Below are 19,993 nucleotides of genomic sequence, written 5' to 3'. Positions count from 1 at the left end.
CTCCTAGGTTCAAGTAAGCTTTATTCTTCCTGTCATAACTGATCTCTCAGTTTACAACTTGAACTCTACCTTAGAAGATCTTTGACTAGCCGTTCTCATTCTCATTTCTTTCACTTGTTTTGTGGGCATTTTTCCAAATTAAGTGAAAGTCAAATTTCTCACTGTGCTTCAGATCCTACTTTTTTTCCTGTAAGAGACTTACCTACCTGCAGACTTGCCCTTTACATTCAAGGAAACCAAATGCAAGATAAGTGAAAGACCATGTGAATTGTAGCTGTGAAAATCTCAGCAGCCAAAATCAAGCTAATTTATTACATTTTTTACTTGTCTGGACAACTGTGGTTTGCCTACCCTGAACTACTTTTCTTTTTTCAGTAATTGCCTTCAATTACCTGAGTGCAAATTTACTCAAGGCGATTAAAACGTATCTAAAAGCTAGTCTGGGTAGATTTATTTCAGGATAAGAATTCTTGTGCTCCAAGTAAATGTTGTCCAAGAAAAAAAGCTTGATTGTCTTGGAAATATCTAGTCTAGCTTAAAGATAAAATAAAACTTTTAAAAAAGGAGTTAAGTTAACCTATTTACTGGCATAAACTTTAGAACCATGTTTAGATTAGGAAAGAAAGCTTTTTTCCCAATGTATTTAAAAAAAAGAAAAAAGAAAAGAGAAAAATCAAAAACCCATTATGCCTTTTCTGCAGCAAACACTAAGCTAATCCAGGTATATACACAGAGTAATGGTATATACCCAGAATAAAGTTACAATTTATAAACAAACTAGTAAGAACAGGGGGTGGGAAAGTGGCAAAATGGCCACCAGTTTTCCAGATCAGATTTAAAACTTGCATGAAGAAAAACAAGTTAAAAAAATCCCAAACCTCAGCCACTTTAACATGTCTTATGCTAGACAAAAGGTTCATAGTTGGAGTGGGTGGATATCAAGCTCAAAATTCATAAAAGTCACTAAATTGTAACTGTAGTTAGGTATAAAAACCTGGTTATAGTCAGTATAACTTTGTATAGGCCTACCAGGAGGGCCCATGAATTGGTGCATGCAAAGGTCTTTGACATCAGTTCTGTGCTATTGAGACTTATGAAAGGACACCTGGCAAGGCAAGATCATTCCATACAGGAGGAACAAGTTTCATGTGTAAAGAAGCTGGAGAGCTCTACTGCTATTGTGTTATAAAACTTGAAAGGGCTGGTGGGAGTTTGGAAAGCAGAAAGGGACAAGAGGAGAAACAGGCAGAAAATATGGTTAAGAGATCAAAGTATGCCCACTTCACTTGGCTTTTTTTTGTAGCTTTATGAATTAAAACCTGACTGAGAAAAGTAAGTGGGCATCTGTGTGGCTTCAGCTACATAATCTTCCACTGTCAACAGTGAGAGAGAGTAGAAAAAATGAGCGATAAATCCAAACCCTGAAAGGAGAAGCTGCTGATTATATGGTGACTTATGCCAAGTTTATCCTACATCAGCACCCTAAACTGATCATTACCTTGATGCGAGGGTCAAGGGCTCAACTGTTTTGGTTTGGGGTCCATTATTACTACTGGATGTCTAATTTCACAAATGGAAGTGCTTTTTGAGGACTTGAAAACCTCGTTCATGTGTCAGGGTGAAGAATTTCAGGCTTAAGTCCCTGAGGTTAGTCCCTAAGTCCCTGTCAAGAAGCTACGTTTTCAAAAGTGCTTGTTAGCCTTTGTTCAGAAGCTGGAACTTAGGAGCCTATATTTTCCTGTAGTAACAAGCGTAGGTACCCCATATTTAAAAATCTGAGTTTCGAAATTAAGCTGAAAACTGCTTTAAAAGCACTGCCTATTCCAAAAGCACTGCCTCCATGCAGAATTACAATTTTTGGGAAATAATGTCACATTATCTACCCAGAGAAGAACGCACTCTAGAACATCACTGGTATCATAAACCTAAATTTGGGGTGATATTCTGGCACTTCTCATAACTGCCATGGGTGGGTATCACAGTCACTTTCCAACCACAAGATGCTGTATCTTCTGGCCAGGCCTCGTGTGCACCAGCAGTGCACTGTGATGAGCCTGTGTTGCTCATGTCTGTGCTGCACTTGGCACATGGGTTACGTGGAGGGCACCTGCCTCCAGTCTCTTTGCTCCCTTTGTTAACTAACTACTGAATCCAATATAAAAATAAATAAACAAAGGTAGTGGGGGAGAGCTAGCTGAGAGAACTGTGTGAAGCAGCAGCCCTCCAAACTCAATTCTGGTTTTATCGTGTTTTTTTCATAGTGACAAGGCTGCAGTTTGTCCATTTAGTTTGCATTCAGGGAAGGATATTCAGAAGCAAAGGACCTTTCCTTCTGTGTTACTGACATCCATGACAATTTAAGGCTGAGCTATGGAGCTGAACTTTCCTTTACAAAAGCAGATTAAAAACAGCAAACGGCTTAGTCAGCAAACCACAGTTACTTGTTCCACAAAGAGGAGTCTAGTACCATTCAAGCAAGCTAACCTCAACCTTGGACACCTGATCATATGAGTCCGGGAAATGTAAAAATTGATGTTCCAAAACAGAAGAATTGAGCTGTGATCAATGAAGCACTGTTTAAACTTTGGCTCATCTACCCCTGAAAATCCTATCTGAAAAACCCTCTTATGCTTTTAAATGGAGAAACTGAAGATGCACTGTAGAAGAGGCTCATGGGCAGTTTTCTGTGTCCTTTAGAGGAAATATACCTGCAATTGCTTTGCTCTGGATACCAGTTAACACGAGCTACTGGTTCTGTCCATGCTGTCTGTATGTTAGAGGCTTTGGACTTGGGCTTCCTTTGATGCCATCCTTTTATGGTACCTAAATTTGTGTGATTTTTTTTGAGCTATGGGTGTTTTGCTTAATAACATTAAAACAAGTAATCAGTAGGCAGGTTTGTCAGAAGGATGTCACAACACTTTCATTAAGCTCAGTCTGAGGCAGTTCAGACTTCATGAATATGTTTCTCTCTGGGTCAATTCTGATACATAATCCTGGCTTTAGCAAAGTAGATCTTGTGCCAGGTTCCTTGTACCTGTTCTTGTAATGACAGAGGTAGCTTTTCTTTTTGTTTGAGATGTCAGTGAAAATCCTGCTCTGAGTTTACAGCATAAAAAATAAGTAAAAGCTTTATTAAAGCCAATTCCTCCCCTCCTCCCTCCCCATCTTTTCTCCCTTATGGAAAGGAAACATCCTTCTGCTGCTTGATTGACGTTGCTGTTCTGGAGGGCAGCCCACACTGCTTGAACATGATCCTCGCAGTGCGGGGATGCATGCTAGATTTCTTCCCAGTTATGCAACATACTGGTTATGTGCCAAAGCAGAATAATCGTCGTTCACAGGGCCACACAGGAAAACACCAGAAGTGTGAGGGCTAACCTGGGGGCCACAGGGAGGCTAATTCAGGCCGGTCACCAGGTCTCTGTGGAACACCCAGAAGATGCCAAGGCGGGCTAACGGAGGCACTGGCTGAACCCAGCCTTTCTTGTTTCCTTCCACAACATTTCCTTTTTCTACTACCCCCCTCTCCTTGAAACAAGTGAAAATGACTTTGCAGGTGAGGTTCCAAAGGCCATTTGTTTTGCTTTCTGTTGTATCCTCTACAACCTGTTCAGGCTACTGTAAGGCGCTGCTGGTAGGGGTGTGTGTTTGTTTGTTTCTTTACTTGGGTTATTAACTGACTAAAGACTTTATAGGTATCGGCATTTAAGAACTATAAACACATCAGTAAAATGAAAAACACATTTTAGGGCCATAAGCATCAAAGTGCAACCTACAAACGGATTAAATGATTTCCCCCTTTCATCAACCCTCCCATGATGGAGCTTGATTGAAAGCTCACGGAAGCCAAAAGAAGCTGTTCTCTCAGAGGCTGGGGATAGTCCCTCTGGATCAGGCAGGGGGGTATAGGAGCAGATTGCTCTTGATCTGAAGAACATATAGTGGTGATCATTCAGAAATCACTTAGATGTATTCTGCTTAGAAATCACTTGTACCCATTAGGCTAAAGTCCTACTACAGATCTGGGCCTTTTGCTGTAGCCAGAGGAAGAAAGGGGCTGGAAAGCAGCTGCAAACAGCCAGCCCCATCATAGAAAAACTCCCTGCTGGCACAAACGTGTTGTCTCCCAGCACTGCACCTCCTGCCTCCCTTTCCTATCCCTCATCACAGGGGGTGTATGGGGGTCTATGGTAGAGGGCAAAGGGCAGGGAATGGCCAAGCACCGCTTCACCCATTTGAAATCAGGGTGTAATTTAGAGCTGTCTGGCAATAGCTAGGCAGGTGCTGACTCCCATCACAAGCAAATTGTAACTAAGTCCCTGCTGCTTCCTTCCCTTCTCTGCATGGGTCTGCATGCTTGTTCTTTTTTTTCTTTCTTAACAGTTTTTATCCTAGCCCAGGATCCGCTGGCTTCAAAGTAGTTATGCTGATGACTGGAGCAAGGGTAAAAGAGGTGAAAATCAGGCCTTGGTGGCTCTCTGTGAAGTTAAGTTGTGGATTGTGTAAGGTGAAGTCTCTCAGTCCTTGCAGTGGCCTGGAAGCACCTTCCTGATGAAAAGAGCTTAGAAAAACCAGTCTGTAGGGAAATAAGCAGACTGCTCTTGAGAAACTCAGCAGCTCCCAAGAAGTTTTTTATTATTTATGTCACTATTTGGAAGAGTGCTCTAGAACAATAATAAGGATAAAGGTATCCTTAGAATTAGATAAGCAAGATATTTCTTACTTTCCATGTATGTAACACAGTAAGACAGATAAAAGAATACTTATGAGAAAACCAGAAAAGCCCAAGAGAAACTAACCTTTTGAACAGAAGCTCAAATTAAGTTCTTAAAAGAATTTTTGTAGCTGGAGAAAACGCCATGTTTGATTATTACAGGTGAGATTTTGTGGGGTCTTTTTTCTTCTTCTTCTGAAAAAGGAGGAGGAGGAAGGCTATAGTTTGTTTAATACCCAAATGAAAGGAGTAAATCAAATGTATATGTCATAGTGTCAACTTTCTTATGCCCCAGATCATGTCACTGATACTACCATTAAGCCTCTCATCAAGTGATTTTATGTTGGAAGGTGTCAAATGTCTGCATTATTTTGTTGTTAAATGACACGGGATAAGGAAGACTGACGTAAGTCACCGGATTTCTGAGACACACATTTTTACTGAATTCTTTGATCACAAAATGAATTGTGTATTCTCTAACTTTCAGACAAAAAAAATAGGATCCTTCTTTTAAACACAAAAAAAGGAACTTCATTTTAATTACAACATTGCAACCAGCACTATCATGATGAGTAAGGCCTCAGGGTGTTTCTCTATGAAACTAAGGTTAAAAATAGTTACTCACTTCCTTTTCAGTTTTCATTTAGGTTAGCTATGTAGATCCATGATAGTTTGAAGACTTGAGTTTTCTTGACCTTGATATGAAAGACAAGCATGGATTTACCCGGCGGAAACTCAGAACTGTTTCCTCTGCAACCCCCTGCCTACTAGGTCATTGGCAAGTTGTGTCATCCTAGCTGCTGTTTGATAGCGTGGTTTGCTCTACCTCCACTAGCACTGTGTAACAACCTCTCACTGTGGGTGTGCCCCCATCCACACTGTGGCTTACATCCTGCCCCTGAAAAAAGATGAGTATTGTCAGCTCCTTCAGCCTTCTTTTTATGAGAGTGTCTCAGCAAGTTTATGCTGTCAGCTTGGTCACTTTCTTGTTGTGAGGCGTGCTCTTTAAAGAGCAGGACAACATAATGTGATTCTAGAAGCAAAAATATGCTATGTTTTTTTTAATACTTGGTTATTGTTTTCATAAATCAGATAAGTATTTTGATTATTGTCATTCCATATCCTACATGTCATGTCTCAACACTGAGGAGTGAGAAAGCCTTTATTTTCAGCTGACCTCTCTTGAGAAAATGTCTTCCTTCATTTTCTAGTTTTTCTAATGAGATGGTGTCAAAAGTAAGTTATTTTTGGTCTTTGAAGGCTTGGAGATAATAGAAATAGACTTTCTGTTTCAGGAACAGAATTCAGTACCTATGTACAGATATGCACTTCTCGCTTATCTGGCCTGCCCAAAGACAGATGTTCTGGGATTTCTCCTGCTTTTCTGGGATTTGCCTCATTGCTAAGAAGGATGAGGTTCACCCAAGATGGCCTGCAGGATCAGGGAAGTTTACATTCTTTTCCCACAAAGTTACCAGAGGGAAATCAGACAGATAGGTGTAAACATTCAATTGTTTGTGAAATTGTACATTTATTTCTCACAGAAAGGAAAATTTCAGAGCAGCTGTCCCTGATTTCTTGCTGCCTTCATTTCTATTCAACTGCGGTCTGAGGCAAGGAGCTTATTCTTGTTCCCCTGATGTTATCCAGCCATGGCTGTCCTTATCAACCACCATCAGAGCTGATGACGTACATTTCATGGCAATTTGTTCCCATTGAAGATACGTTGCTGTTTCTGCTTTGTTAAAGAGGTAGTGCCTCTTCCCCTGCTTTCACAGACTCAGACTTGCTGGTACAGATGGGACGGTAGCCGAAGGGAGAACCCTGCTGTCCATATTCAATACACGGATAAGACCCTGCCTTTTACTCTCATGGTTATTGTAGGGAGTAGAGGGAGGTTGTCGCCAGCTGAACTCAATTGATACCTAGTGGTCTTCTGTACCCTGACAGCGTGAGGTATTCACTGTGCCTTAACAGTAACCAGTTCCAAAAAAGAAAGTTATACTCGTTGGTTTTGTTTTCAACCCTGTCTGATTGTATTCTTTCTCCTGAAACTTCCGTGGTATTGTTCTACCCATTGTCTTTTGCCCATGTGACAGCTTTGTGGAGCCGTAAGATAGCACTATTCAGATTGGAAGGAGCCATAATTTAATTCCTGCATTTCTAGAGGAAAAGAAAAATAGCCCATTCTGTCAGTGAGGTGCAGGGGGTTGGCAGAGCATGAACACATTCAGTCAGTTCCCCAACTCAGCTGGAGGCAACCCCAGTAATCCAAACTTTCTGGGATGCATGAACACCCTCATTGCTCTGCAGTAACCCTTCATCTTACATTCCTATCTTTTTACCCAATCTGGCTTTCTCTACACAACTCCTGGATCACTCATTTATTTCTTCTATGTTGCCCAGTTTTTAAAGTAACTTTTTTTTTTTTTTCGTGTTCTTTCCTTCTTATGTGTTCTCAGAGTCCCATCTGTGGCAATGGGAGCCTGTGCACATTCCCCTCTGTCCTCTCTGCTGAACTGCCTGGTGTCTTCTGGTGAGTGAAAGATGAGTTTTGTTTCCTGAGCTTTATGCTGATGGATTGATGTCACAGTACAGAACTGAAATGACATTCCTGCTGTCTCTGTTCTTTCTCCTAAATTTAGGTAGTATGTATTTATTTCTTCACTTTTTAATGGAAAGTAATTTCCTGGTAAACTGCATGAGAAATACTTGTTCACAATCCTTGCTTGCTTCATGCAGGGAGTAGAGAAGCTCTCTCACTTTGTTTCTCTCTTCAGAACCCCAAGTTGTATTGGAAGGTTTCACTTACAGTTCAAGTCTCCTGCTTTCTCACTCAGACTGTGATGAATAACTCTATGTATTACATGTTTTTTGCTTGCTTTAGCTTATGGAAATGACCTGACTAAGGATTTGTGATTGTTGGTTTCTTTTGAATTATAATGGAAAGAAATTGTTGGTTTCTCTTGAACTATAATGAAAACTCTTCCTTATTTCTTATTTCACATTCCTTTTATGCATAGCTCAATGATCTCTTGCTTCCATTAGGAGGCCCATGGCAATTACAAGTACAAGGAGTCTTCCCTGCCTTGTCATCTTACTGATGTTTTCTTATGCATGTTACACTTTCTTCTCTGCAAACCCATACCATATAACAGAAGTTGGAAAGAAGGAATCTCATAGAGCTCAAGGATTCACGTCTTCCTCTTCTTACACTGTTGCCATTAGCATTCGCAACTGTTTTAAAGGCTTAAGAAGAAGTTGGGGGGGATGTGTGTTTTGGTTTGTTTGTTTGTTTTTTAAATGTTTTACTGTGCATAGTGTTTGCTTTGCCCGGGACAATGTGATGTCCAGTTTTGACGTTCGAGGGTCAGTTTGAGCTACTGTTTCAGATGCTTTAGGTACAAGTAGAAAAAACTAGACCATCTAGGTTTGTCTCTGTAACACAGCACCCAGTGCAAATGTGGGGTGGGGTGTGGTGGGGTGGGTTTTTTTGGTTTTTGTTTTGTTTTGAGAGTTTTTTTAATGTAGAATTTGCATATATGGGGAAAAGTAAATGGGGAGTAAGGCAGAAAATGCCATTGTGGTAGTGTATCTGTATCTACCTTGGCAGAAACAAGTCATATCTCGTGCAGGTATTGTTGTGACACTGGGACAAAGCTATTGCAGGATATAATTTGAATTGTTCTGGAGAGCGTCGAAACAGCTGGCAAAATAGCCAAATTCATAACTTGCACTATGTAAATACCTTGCTCTGTTAGACCAAGATAATGTTAAATATTACTCTTTGGGAAATGAGATGCTGAATTTCAAAACAAGTGGGTGAAGAATTAAAAAATGTCTTTTGTTACATTCACTGGTGTGTTTATATGAACTACTCAGATGGCAACGGCTGAAATGAATGCCTCTCACTTTCCCAAATCCGCTTGGACTTGGTTATTCTATTCTTGCTGAGCAAGGAAATAAAGATTATGCTGTAAAAGATAGAGAAAAGCAAATCTTCTTGTTCAATTTTTCCTGAATTTATTGAAAGAAATAATATTTGCCGACCCAAGTGTTTCTCCCAGATCTGTACATCTGAATCCTATCAAAGATGATAGTTATAGGAAAGTGAAAGAGTAGGGTTATTAAAATATCTTTGCTTGGTATATTTTCTGACATGTCAACTTTACAGCTATGATGGTATTCTTTTCTTACCAAGCAGTGTTTGTAGGTAGATTTGATGATAATTCCCACTTCCTCAGCCTTTTTGAGATAAGTTGGTCCTAAGCTACTTTGGCCAACTTCCAGTTTTCACATGTTTTAGGGCCTGCAGTAGAATACCCAGCAGCAATTTAGATTCAGATCAGGTATTATTCAGACTAACCTGTTGTTTCAGAGACACTTTACATTATTCCCTGCCCAAATACAAGATTCAGGTAAGCCCTGTCTCAGGTAGCCTTCAAGATTTTTTGTTTTATTTTAATAGAAAGCTAACATTGCTATTCCAAGTAGCCACCTAGCTGTGAAACATGTGAAATGAAAAACCTTCTAGAGGTTACCGTCTGGGGCAGAAGCCTCCCAGAGTCAGCTTTACCAGTAGGAGGCCACCTCTTGATGTATATGTTCAGAGCCATAGAATGATGTAGATTGAAAGGGCCCTCTGGAGGTTGTCTGGTTCAACACTCTTGCTCAAGCAGGGTCACAGAGCAAGCTGCCCAGGACTGTGTCCAGTCAGGTTTCGAATGTCTCTACAGATGGATACTCCACCACCTCCCTGGGCAACCTGGACCCAGTCACCGTCACAGTGAAAAAGTGGTTCCTGATGTTCAGACAGTCTCTCCTGTTACCGTTTGTGCACATTGCCTCTTCTCCTGTAATTGGACACCACTGAAAAAAGCCTCGCTCTGTCTTCTTCTGAGGTACGCTACTAGTTACTGACTTCCAGCTAGACATCATACCACTGATCACCACCCTCTGGGACTGGAGGTTCAGCCAGTTTTCAGTCCAGCTTACTGTCTGCTTATCTGGCCTATACTTCATCAGCTTCCATATGAGGATCTTATGGGACACAGTATAAAAAGCTCTCCTGAAGTCAGGGTGGACAATATCTACCGCTCTCCTCTCATCTACCAAGCTAGTCAATTCATTGTGGAAGGTTATCAGGTTGGTCAAGCATGACTTCCCCTTTGTGAATCCATGCTGACTACTCCCAATTGCCTTCTTGTCCTCCATGTGCCTGGAAATAGTTTCCTGACCATGAATTAACCAGTTGTGTGGGCTGACCTGTATTTGCTGGATGAAGGAAAGGAGAAGAAAGGGCAAGGAGGAAATGAGCAGTAGATCAGTGGTGTAACTAATCCCTTATACAGGTTTTGGCAATCCCAATGTCAAATGAAATACAATTGATACCTTAAAGTTGGGGATCTTGGATCTCCCTCCCCCCACCCCAGCTTTGATTGGCTTGACCGCTCATGTTCATTTAGAAATACTACCCCTTTCTTCTCTGAATCACCCTTCTATAACTTTTTAATTGTCATAAGGCTGTCTGGACCTTGGTCACAAATTAGAATAAAATCTTTTTTCTTTTCATTTTTTTCCAAGTCTCTTCTGAACCAGAAGTAATGAAAGTCATTTTATGTGGTCTGTTTTCCTGGCACTTTAACAGAAGGACAGAAATAGCAGAAATCTGAGAAGAATCTTCATAAGTACTTGCTCATATATAGAGATACTTACATAGTTTGTTCTGTTAGAAAATACACTAAGCAAAGGTACTAGGACTCCTGCTAACCTTACTCCTTCACTTTCTAGTAACTACTCGCAATGACAGGATTCAAATTTTAGATCTAAAAGTGAAGATTAGCTCAGATTCCTAACTTTAGAATAAAGAGTACCATTTCAGAAATTTTGGAGAAAACTCTGACTACTGTCTTCATTTTAGACACAAAAGATTTAGTTAATCTGAATAATATTCCTATTCTCATCCAAACATTTAGGGGCTTACCTGAATCTAACATCTGTTCCTTCAGAGTTCATCATTCATAGCAGAGCTGGGATGTAATGTCTCTTTTTACTGGAAATCTCTACAATATTATCAACAGCATAAGGTTATGATTAAGAAAATCAGTTCAGTATTAAATCTGGATTTCTTGGCTTTAGTGGTTTAAGACACACACAAAAATTCTGTCTGATTCAGAAAGAAAATTTTCATTGATCTAAATTAAATGACCCAGACAATTAATTTTCAGAGAAAGAACAGGGCTTTATTAGCGTGAGACCTTCCAGTACTCTGAAAATGTGGGTGAAAATTTTATTTCAGCTTGACAATGTACATGAAGCTGGATTCTAAGTACTTTCTACAGTACATTCAAAGCCGTAGGCTACTGATGAAATGAACTGTAACTTATTTTCTGGGATAGGTACTGAAAAAACAACTTCCTACTCCATAGAGTAGCAACTGTTCTGGAAAGCTCTGTTAGTAATGGTTAATAACAGAGAGGCTGGAAGTGCTGAATTCAGACCTCTTCCAAGACAGCACCAAATTTCAGTTGCTCTGAACCATCTTGCCCAGGCTTGGCCAAATCTAGGCTTCCCATGAGTGAAGACTGCGGTGAGCAAGTAGAGCCGAAGTTTTCTCCTTTGGCCTACTGTCCTTTAACAACCTACAAGAGCCGACACTGTCTAACTCAATTATTTGTGACCTGGGACTGATTTAATTCAATTCCACAATGGCAGGGAACCAAGTGTTGGAGACCAATGAACCATTATTCCCACTGAAAAAATACCCTTGTGTGGTATTATTATTTGAGGAGGGACAGCGCCTGATTTTGTGCTGTGTAGCAAAGAGTCTGGCATGGATTTGGTCTGGATTCATTCAATCAATGATGCTGGCAAACTACAGAAGTTGTTGCCATTTGAGTCTTATGAAGTGAAATGTAAAGGGCAATTAGTTTCATATACAGGATTCAAAATCCGGTTTGTTTTCTTTTAAGGATCTACATGGGTTGTTTCAGGGCAAAGAGGATCTCTTCCTGAGATTGGCATATATATATATATAAAAATATATCCATCTCATGTGTTGATTGTGGAAAAACACCAACAGCTGTAAAAATTGAATGGATTTTAAGCACTATATGATCTAGCAGTGGGAGAAATTTTCTACCAAACGTGAATGGAATTACATTAGGAAAAAATAACACTGAACATGTTAACTGTAATAAGGTTGCCATTGATTATTACAGCATGTTTCATTTTAAATAGGAAGTGGCATGAGAGAAGTGAAACAAACCAGTAGGAACACATCTAAGCCATTAAATTGTTTTTTCAGCCTGTCAAATTCATGCAAAATGGTGGATGATCAAAAATCAGGTGGGTTTGCATCATTAAACTCAAAATTACAGTCATACCCATGCAAATTTTTATCATCCGCTTAACAAATGAAAATAAGTGGAAGGTTTTCTGTCTTTTTAAAAGTATTTGTACTTTCCTGGGTTTTGTGTATTTTGGTGAAGGAGTTTGAACTGCTTCTTGATGCTGTTTGTTTGAAGTTGAAAACTGGTGCAGACTTAAATAGCAGTGGCTGTTAGTCTTGGAGGTTCCTTCAGCTAAGGAGAAAGTGAAAGGTATATGTGATACGTGGCAGACCTCCCTGGGGGCAAAGTGTTGTGCACAAGGCTCCCGGTTCTACAGTTTAACGATCTGAACACAATTCTATATCTATCCATTCAGAAAAGTGTTTTAAGCATGTATTAAATTGTCATTGACTTTGTATATGGAACTGGATGTTTTGCCAAGTAGAAGCAGACTGTTTGAAGCAGAGCTAAGGATTTGATCCTGCATTCATTGAAATCATCACTAGTTCTCCTTCTGAATTCATTAGTGCAGAAGCTAGTTATAAAACATGCATTAACAAGGGCATGAATGCATTTATAATCTTTATCTAAGGCAATAAAAAAAAAAAAAACCAGAAAAAATGTTTTCTGTTTTTTTTCATGCTACTTCTGCAAAGTACTTCTCCAAGAAGATGTTATCCTTTTTATACGTGAGCTTAAACCTGTGGTTAACCCTCAACATATGAACATTGAAATGTGAGTATTAAGGGCTGATAAATGTGAGTTTCATCATTAGTTGCTTTGCACTTTCTCTTTACGCAATGTTTCGAGAACTTTCTGAGCTATCAAATAGCTTGTGGGTGGTCTTATTCAGCCAAAGCACTACTGCAATATGGTAGCTGCAAAGAGAATTTAGTGGAACTTGTGGCACACCAGTGAAAAGTAAATCAAATATTAGTGACATCCTCTTAAGAGACAATGTATTTTATTTGTGAAATATTTTCACCATTATAACTAAATAATAATCATAATGATAATAATAATAATAATAATTAAAAAACCCTTCAGAAATCTTAGATTCTTAAGTAATCCAATCCCACTGCACTGGGCAGTGTGAGAGTTAGTGATTATGTGGTTTGACCCTCATATGGTACATCAATCATGGCAATGCTCTTTCCCTTTGCGTCCAAGTAAAACCACTACTTCCCACGCAACATGTCATTACCATCACAATAGGATCTGCTTGGTAATAGCATTTGGAAGGGATTCTTCACTTTAAAGCACTGTTTGAAATCAAAGCTCCCTTCCTGTTGCAACTTAGCTTTAAAACAGACTTCTAGTGATCCTGGCAAATACAACACTCTTTTTCTTTACCCTCCTCAGTTCTGATTCCATTCATTGCCTTTTGTCTACTTTTTTTTTTTTTTTTTAATGGAAGACCAGAAAAGAGGTTTTCCAGATCTTGAAATAATATTAAATTCTAAATTTCAGCGGGGAAAAAAGAAGAATTTTCCAATTGACATTTGCCTGTGTAATTTTGAAACCTCCATAGTATGTCCTTTAATTGGAACCATCCAACAAACTGCAGTAATCTCCAACCTTTGTTCAAATGACTAACTTGAGAAAGAATTAAACCATAAAATGCTACTTTTATAAATAACATTATAAAGATTTGACAGAAGTAAGCTGAAAAAAGGAAAAATTCAGACAACACACTAACTCCACCTATTGCGGTAAACAGTAGCAAATGGTATTCACTTACAGTCTTCACTGTTTGCCAACAAATTGGGCAAGGATTCCATTTCTTTTCCTTAATTTTAAATACTGAGTCATTAATTGCTAAGATTTGTTCCCTTTCACATATTCAAAGGCTAACGTTGCAAAAGAAGACAGTTTATTCTTATGTTTTGATCTTTTAGTATACATTGCTGCTGGTTTTTGGCTATTATCTAACCAAGAGTATTAGCAGTGCACCCAGCACTATGTTATGTGGGAGGTCCACATAACATAATGGAAATAGTTATCTTTCTTAATTAAAAAGGATAAATATTTCCTTCCTTTCTCATGTGACAGCTGTTTTCCTAAGAAGGATAAAATCCCCATTGGGCTTTTGGGACAACCTAGCTGGAGGGAATCATTTGTCTATTAGGAGGGAGAGGGCCTGCCTGAGGACATGCAAGTTGTGTCATGATTTAAAGCTGTGTCAGCCTGATTCCCAGCTGGAGTGGACGCTGCAGGTCAGGGCCCTCTTCTGAGAATATCCAACCGCTGTGCATTCACATAAAGCTTCCACACCAAATTATCTGCTGGAGCAGAGGAGAGAGAGATGGCTTAGGATAGTAGAATATGTTGTTAATTTTCACAGCTATGTATTAGAACTGCATAATCAGCTTATAAATGGAATTTGAATTGGTCTGATCACCTGTCACTGGCCTGTCTTCTCCACTTAGTGGTTACTGAATTTTAATGCTGATTTTTTTTTTCTTGGAGTCCTTCACAATGATACCCAGGTTAGTGGGTGCTACAGTAGACTAATTAGGGTTAGTGAAAGCACAGACTTCTATACCTAGGCCTGTAACTGAAAAAGATGCATGCCACGACAAGGTGTACATGCAGGCTAAAAAGGATTGTAGCACAAAAGCCATATCAGTTGTGTTTATAGCTATAGTCAGTGCTTTTTGCTACTTCTCTCCTTCCATAAGTATGCATTCATGGGCCTGTCTCCATGATGGGGTACTTTTTTTTTCCCCCTTTTTTTTTTTTTTTTTGGCCAGGTCATTCTGGACAGCAGAACATGTGTCTGCATGTGACACAAATAAGGACTGAAGAGAAGGCAACAGCACTATTTTTAGAACGGTGTTTTGTCATTCCTGCCAGCTTTGCTGATTTCTTTCTTTAGTCCTAGGCTGGTGCTTTCTATAACCAAACAATCCTGAATGGAACTACTGGATTACTACATCCTCATATTTGTCAAAAGAGGATTTTCTATAGTTTCTGATAAAGGGGAATGCTATACATTTCATTATTATTATTATCCAAAATTATTGGACCCTTTGAGATAATTATTTCCTCTAACAAATAAATTAAAAGGGAGCTTATGTAGGAATTTGTTGTTAGCTATGAGTGTCTTTTCCATGCTGGAAAAACCTTTCTATGACTACAAGCATGAAGCCTAAGAATAGGAGCGCGCTTCCTGAGGTCTCCCTAAGAGCTTCATATGCTTTGGGCTGGTGGGCTTCTATAGTCCCACATAACCTTGTGTGTCTAGTAGTAGGAGTCCTCTGTCAGCCTCTGCTGGAGAGGCAAGGAAAGCTGACCGGGTCTAAACAAACTTTCTTCATACACATGTTCTTTTTGGGGTGTTTCTATTAAGTCAGTTAACTTCTAATTGTCATAAATATAGTTGCGCTCTTCTGGCAAAACCTGTGGGCAGCCCACCTGTCCCTAATGGACCAGAGTCAGTCAAGCTATTCATTATGGCCTACAGCCTGAAGCGAAGGATCCTTTGGCAAAGAAATGTAGTTGAGAGAGATTTCTGGAAGAGAAAGGCTGTCTTTAGGAAATCTCTGTTGTTGGCAAGTTGGTGTACGGAAGCTGTATGTCATTATATTCTCTCAGAAAGGGCTGACAACACTGTGGGTGGGGAAGTGTAAACTTGCAGTCTGCAAACTCATGGACTGAGAGGGCCAAGAAGCACAGTCAGCGGGAGAAGCAGGTGGCAACGAGGTGGAGCAATTAATGAATCCAACGAGTAGGAATGACCAGGGACCAGCACTGCTACTGGCAGCAGGTTAATGGGCAGCCTGGCTAGTGGGTGCTGATGGAGAGTGCACTTAACAGAGTGACTCTTGGGAGGGCCTGACAGAAAGCACAGTGTAAACCCACAGCAGTGGAGGGCTTGGCCCTCGGGGGGGGGCTAGTCTAAGGGATTACCCCTAAAGAGCTTCAGGAGCAAAGGACTCTTTCTGTAAATCTGTGAGAGGGCATAGCACCTGGGAAAAGAGGATGTGCTGTTAAGGGGTATCAGATGAATCTGCCCATTCATTGCAGTCTTGGATATGAAATGGCGAGTGCTGCAGCTGGACAAGGAGCTATTTCAGCAGTTTTAGTACAGAGGCTATTGCTGGCATGTTCTGGGGAAAAGATAGTATTGCCTATGGGATTGTTTAGGTTTTCCTAATCCTTTTCCAAAATGTTTTTCTCCTCTTCCAGTACATTTCTCTTTATTTAAACCCATTTGTTTGACTTACTGCTTATAAGTGGGGAAGTATGGCTCATTGAGTACCTTAGCAATATAATTTGATTGCCAGACTGCTGGATAATGGCTTGAGTGTTTTATTTTGAACCTTTCAAAACTCTGTTGCTATTGCCACAGCCCTGCTGCTTGCTAATCAGTGTCTGGCAGAAAGGTTAGGTTTCTGAAAAGGCAGGTCAACAGTGGAGGGTGAGTTGGGTAGTTTGCACCTCTTGGTGTTTTTCATGAAGTTTGCCTTGCATGGACAGATTGGTAGGGAAAAATTAACTGACCTGAAAAGGGGGTGAGCAGGGAGGTGATAGTCTGCTGATGGTACTACATTAATTGAGGTATACAGGGCAAAGCTGACTGAAGAATTGCAGAAGGATCTGACAAGACTGAATGACTGGTCAATAAAATGGCTGATTAAATTCAGTGTGGACAGAAATAAAGTGATACACAGAGCAGAGAAAAAATAGTCCTATCTTTACCTCAATTTCAGGACACTGTTAGAAGAAGGACACTGGGTTAGTCAGACCTTTGGTCTAACCTGATAAATCTTCTCTTGGACATCTTTTTTTCCTTTGCCTGACAATAGTAGTTCTACAAAGGCTGTCCCTTTATACTCTGTAAGCCATGGCAGAGTATAAACTGCATATACTCTGCAAGTATATGCAGTATACTCTGCATATACTCTGTAAGCCACAGCAATTTAAAAAAAGAAAAAAAAAAAAAAAGTGTCTGCTCCTGGGTCCATAAAGAATCTTGCAGGCTTCAGTACAACTTCACAGAAAAACTCATGCAAATCAGTCTCTCCTTGCAGAACCTATTCTTGGTCTCTTCTGTGTGGGCATCTTTGCGGGAGAGGGAAAGTGGGGCCGGGGGTGGCTTTTCCATGTCATGCGTCTCAGCATCTGTCTCCAGGAATTTATACAATTCCTCTTTCTCCTCCATTCAGAGGAGAGAAGAGAGAGATCAGTGTTTAAACCACAGTGAAACCTTGTGGGATACTGGCTACCTAGTTGTCTTCAGATCTTTCTTTGAAAGCAAGAGTGCTTGTGTACAACTGAGGTAGGGATAGAGTCATGTCTATATGAACAAGCAAAGCAAAAGCCAAAAGTCAGTCCAAAAGCCATGTAGTCCTCTTGGTTTAGGAGGTTTATAAGCTGAGAGTCAGAGGACATTAGCTAACCCAGAGAGAACCATTTACACTGGCTTGTCTGGCCTGCTTGAAGAGGAGCTTGTACAGTCCATGCTTCTCTGTGCTTATATTTTAGGACTCTCAGTTTAGTCTGGGTTGGAAAATTTGGGCTAGACTTTGCATTCTTAAAAAGAGCACTCCAAACATTTCAAATGTCCAATCTTGAGTGCCATTTCCTTTCTCTAGGGAATGTTGTTTTCCTAGATACAAAGCTTAGCGCGCGCATCGATGTGGCAGACCACTAAGGTTAAGATCATATATTTTATCTTTTAAAAGTATTTTATAGCATTCTTAACAGCAGCAATTAATTCTACAGGATAGAATGCTTTATGATTTATCACAGTCAGGAAGTGCTACACAACTTAATATATGACAGAATTTTCCATCCACTTTGGTGTAGTTGGCTCCAATGCCTTATAACCATTAGTAGGACATGGTAATTTGCTTCACAGTTCTCTTAAATAGTTACAATTTTTTTTTTAAGTTCACCTGCTATTTCTTTTCTGAGGGGAGTGATGGGAATTTCAGTATGTGGTGAAACAAAATTAATTTAGCATTTAATCTAAAGTAGTAACTGTTCCTTTGTAACGTAAGCTTTCATTGATGCCTTCATAATAGATATAATAGATAACCCATTCGTATCTGATGTAGACAAACAGAAAAAATTGATGACAAGTGGAAATGTGTTTCTAATTGTAATGAGAGTTTGAATTGGCTTCAAGTTCTAATGTTTATGCAATATAAATTATTAGAGAGGCTAAGGCATTGCCAGTAGCTGAACTTTCTATTATTGGATGGAAACTTAGCTATAGCACACAGTGAGTTGAATTTTTTCTGTGTGCACATGCACACATACACACAGAACTACTGGGATAAAGTAGACTCTGAACGTAGAAAGTTAGTCTAAACACAGTTAAAGAGATGTTGGAGTAAGTGGTGCTTGAGAAGTTCACGCTTCTCGTGGCTCATTTCTCCCTCTTCCAGGAAGTGCTCTGACTCCTCAAGTTGCACTAATACATGTGTTTGTGGGACTAGCCTGCTCATGGATCACTGAGAGTTTTCAGGTTAAAAGCCATTCTCCCCCATTTCAGTGAGCTTTGGATGTAAGACGGGATAAGGCACAAACAGAGTAAATGACTTGTGCAGTATTTCACAGGCAATAAAACTCTGCACACGTTTCTCCTGAACTGAGTACTATGACAAGAAAATCCTTGTACTAACTCAAATGTGAACATTAAACTAAATTCTAAGCAACTTGGTACACTATAGAAATGTTTCAGGCAGTGAAAGGGCAGTTTTGTAGATAGAGTATATGGGGTCTATGCTCTGAACATCAATGAGCATTTGGTGTTACCCTGAAGAGTCTGACCAATTTCTGTCTGAAAATCAGAGTTGGGAATGTTCATCTCAGAGAGGTGTTGTGAGGTCTAATTATTATTTTCTGCAGAACTGTTTCCTGTTTGTGGCAGAGGACATACTTAGGTAGGAAGCTAATTGTTTTTGAAATGAATAACCTTTGCCCCAAGTCATGAATCCAGCTCCTACAGATATTAACTTCTCAGAGACTTGAGTCTGATCAAAGAGATGATAAAATAAGATTAGCTCAAAGGGTTTTCATTGATGGATTTGAAGAATAATTAGTTTTTTAAAGTTATAATTAATTAACATCTACTAAATCAATTTACTTTGTTGCATTTCTTTTCTTTGTACATGTACCTGAATGATTCTAGTTTGTACTTACTTGTAATTATTTCCTATGATGCAATTTCTTGTTACTGCTTCTGAGCAGATGCTTCATTTTGGAAGGGTTTCTCTAGCAAAATGGAGAAATACTGGCTGAATTTAAGCATCATTTGTTGTTGTAAGGGCTCATAGTTCATAAGCAATGCTGTTGCTGAAAAATAATTCCAATATAACAAATTTAACTGAACTTCCTATGTTGGGAGATTCTTGCAAAGTTGCTAACCTGTTGCTATTCTATGATAAACTAGCAGAAAAATTTTTAAAACTGTTGTAAGATATTGATATTGAAGTTCGACTGTGAAGAAGAAATAGGTGGTTGAATTCTGCTGTTAGTGGCAGCAACTCATGTTAGGAGTAGCAGTTGAAAAGGAAAAATAGAAGTCTCAAAAAGAAATATATCCAGTAAGCTAAAAAAGCTTTGGTGTACTCAAATGAATATTGGTATGTATGCCATCATACACAGACTCATTCTGAATATCTATTTTGAGAGTATCAATGTTTGCTGACTGTCAGCCCAGGCCAGCAGACAAGCTCACGGGAAGAGATCTAGTTTTCCATAAGACTCTGCTGGATACATTATTGTCTATGTAACTGCCCAGCTGTGCAGAGCTCGCTGTGCACCACTCGGCTTAACCTGGCTAGCTCTTGTTATGGGTGGTGGCAATATACTCTTGTTTCTGCCAAGTCTGGCTAAGCCCTTTGCATTTGAAGGGCACAGAGTTATCAATTCATTGCTATGCTGAATGTTTATTAGGAATTCTTCTCCGTTAAGCACAGATAATACCTAA

General features: G+C 39.6%; 1 long non-coding RNA gene across 3 annotated transcripts in view; it reads left to right on the top strand.

Annotated features, from left to right (window-relative positions):
• LOC140648105 (uncharacterized) overlaps window positions 1–19,993 on the top strand; it is a 287,285-nt gene that overhangs the window by 14,873 nt on the left and 252,419 nt on the right. Inside the window, exons 3-4 of one of the 3 annotated variants that reach the window (XR_012041113.1) lie at window positions 7,180–7,253; window positions 9,454–9,618. The exons of 1 other annotated variant lie outside the window; for it this stretch is intronic. This is a non-coding gene — a long non-coding RNA (uncharacterized lncRNA). The remainder of the gene's footprint in view (window positions 1–7,179; window positions 7,254–9,453; window positions 9,619–19,993) is intronic. One more of the 3 variants, XR_012041112.1, reaches the window with a different exon arrangement.

This window comes from Ciconia boyciana, chromosome 2 (assembly GCF_034638445.1).
Source record: "Ciconia boyciana chromosome 2, ASM3463844v1, whole genome shotgun sequence".
NCBI lineage: Eukaryota > Metazoa > Chordata > Aves > Ciconiiformes > Ciconiidae > Ciconia > Ciconia boyciana.
This window is presented reverse-complemented; position numbering and strand designations above follow the sequence as displayed.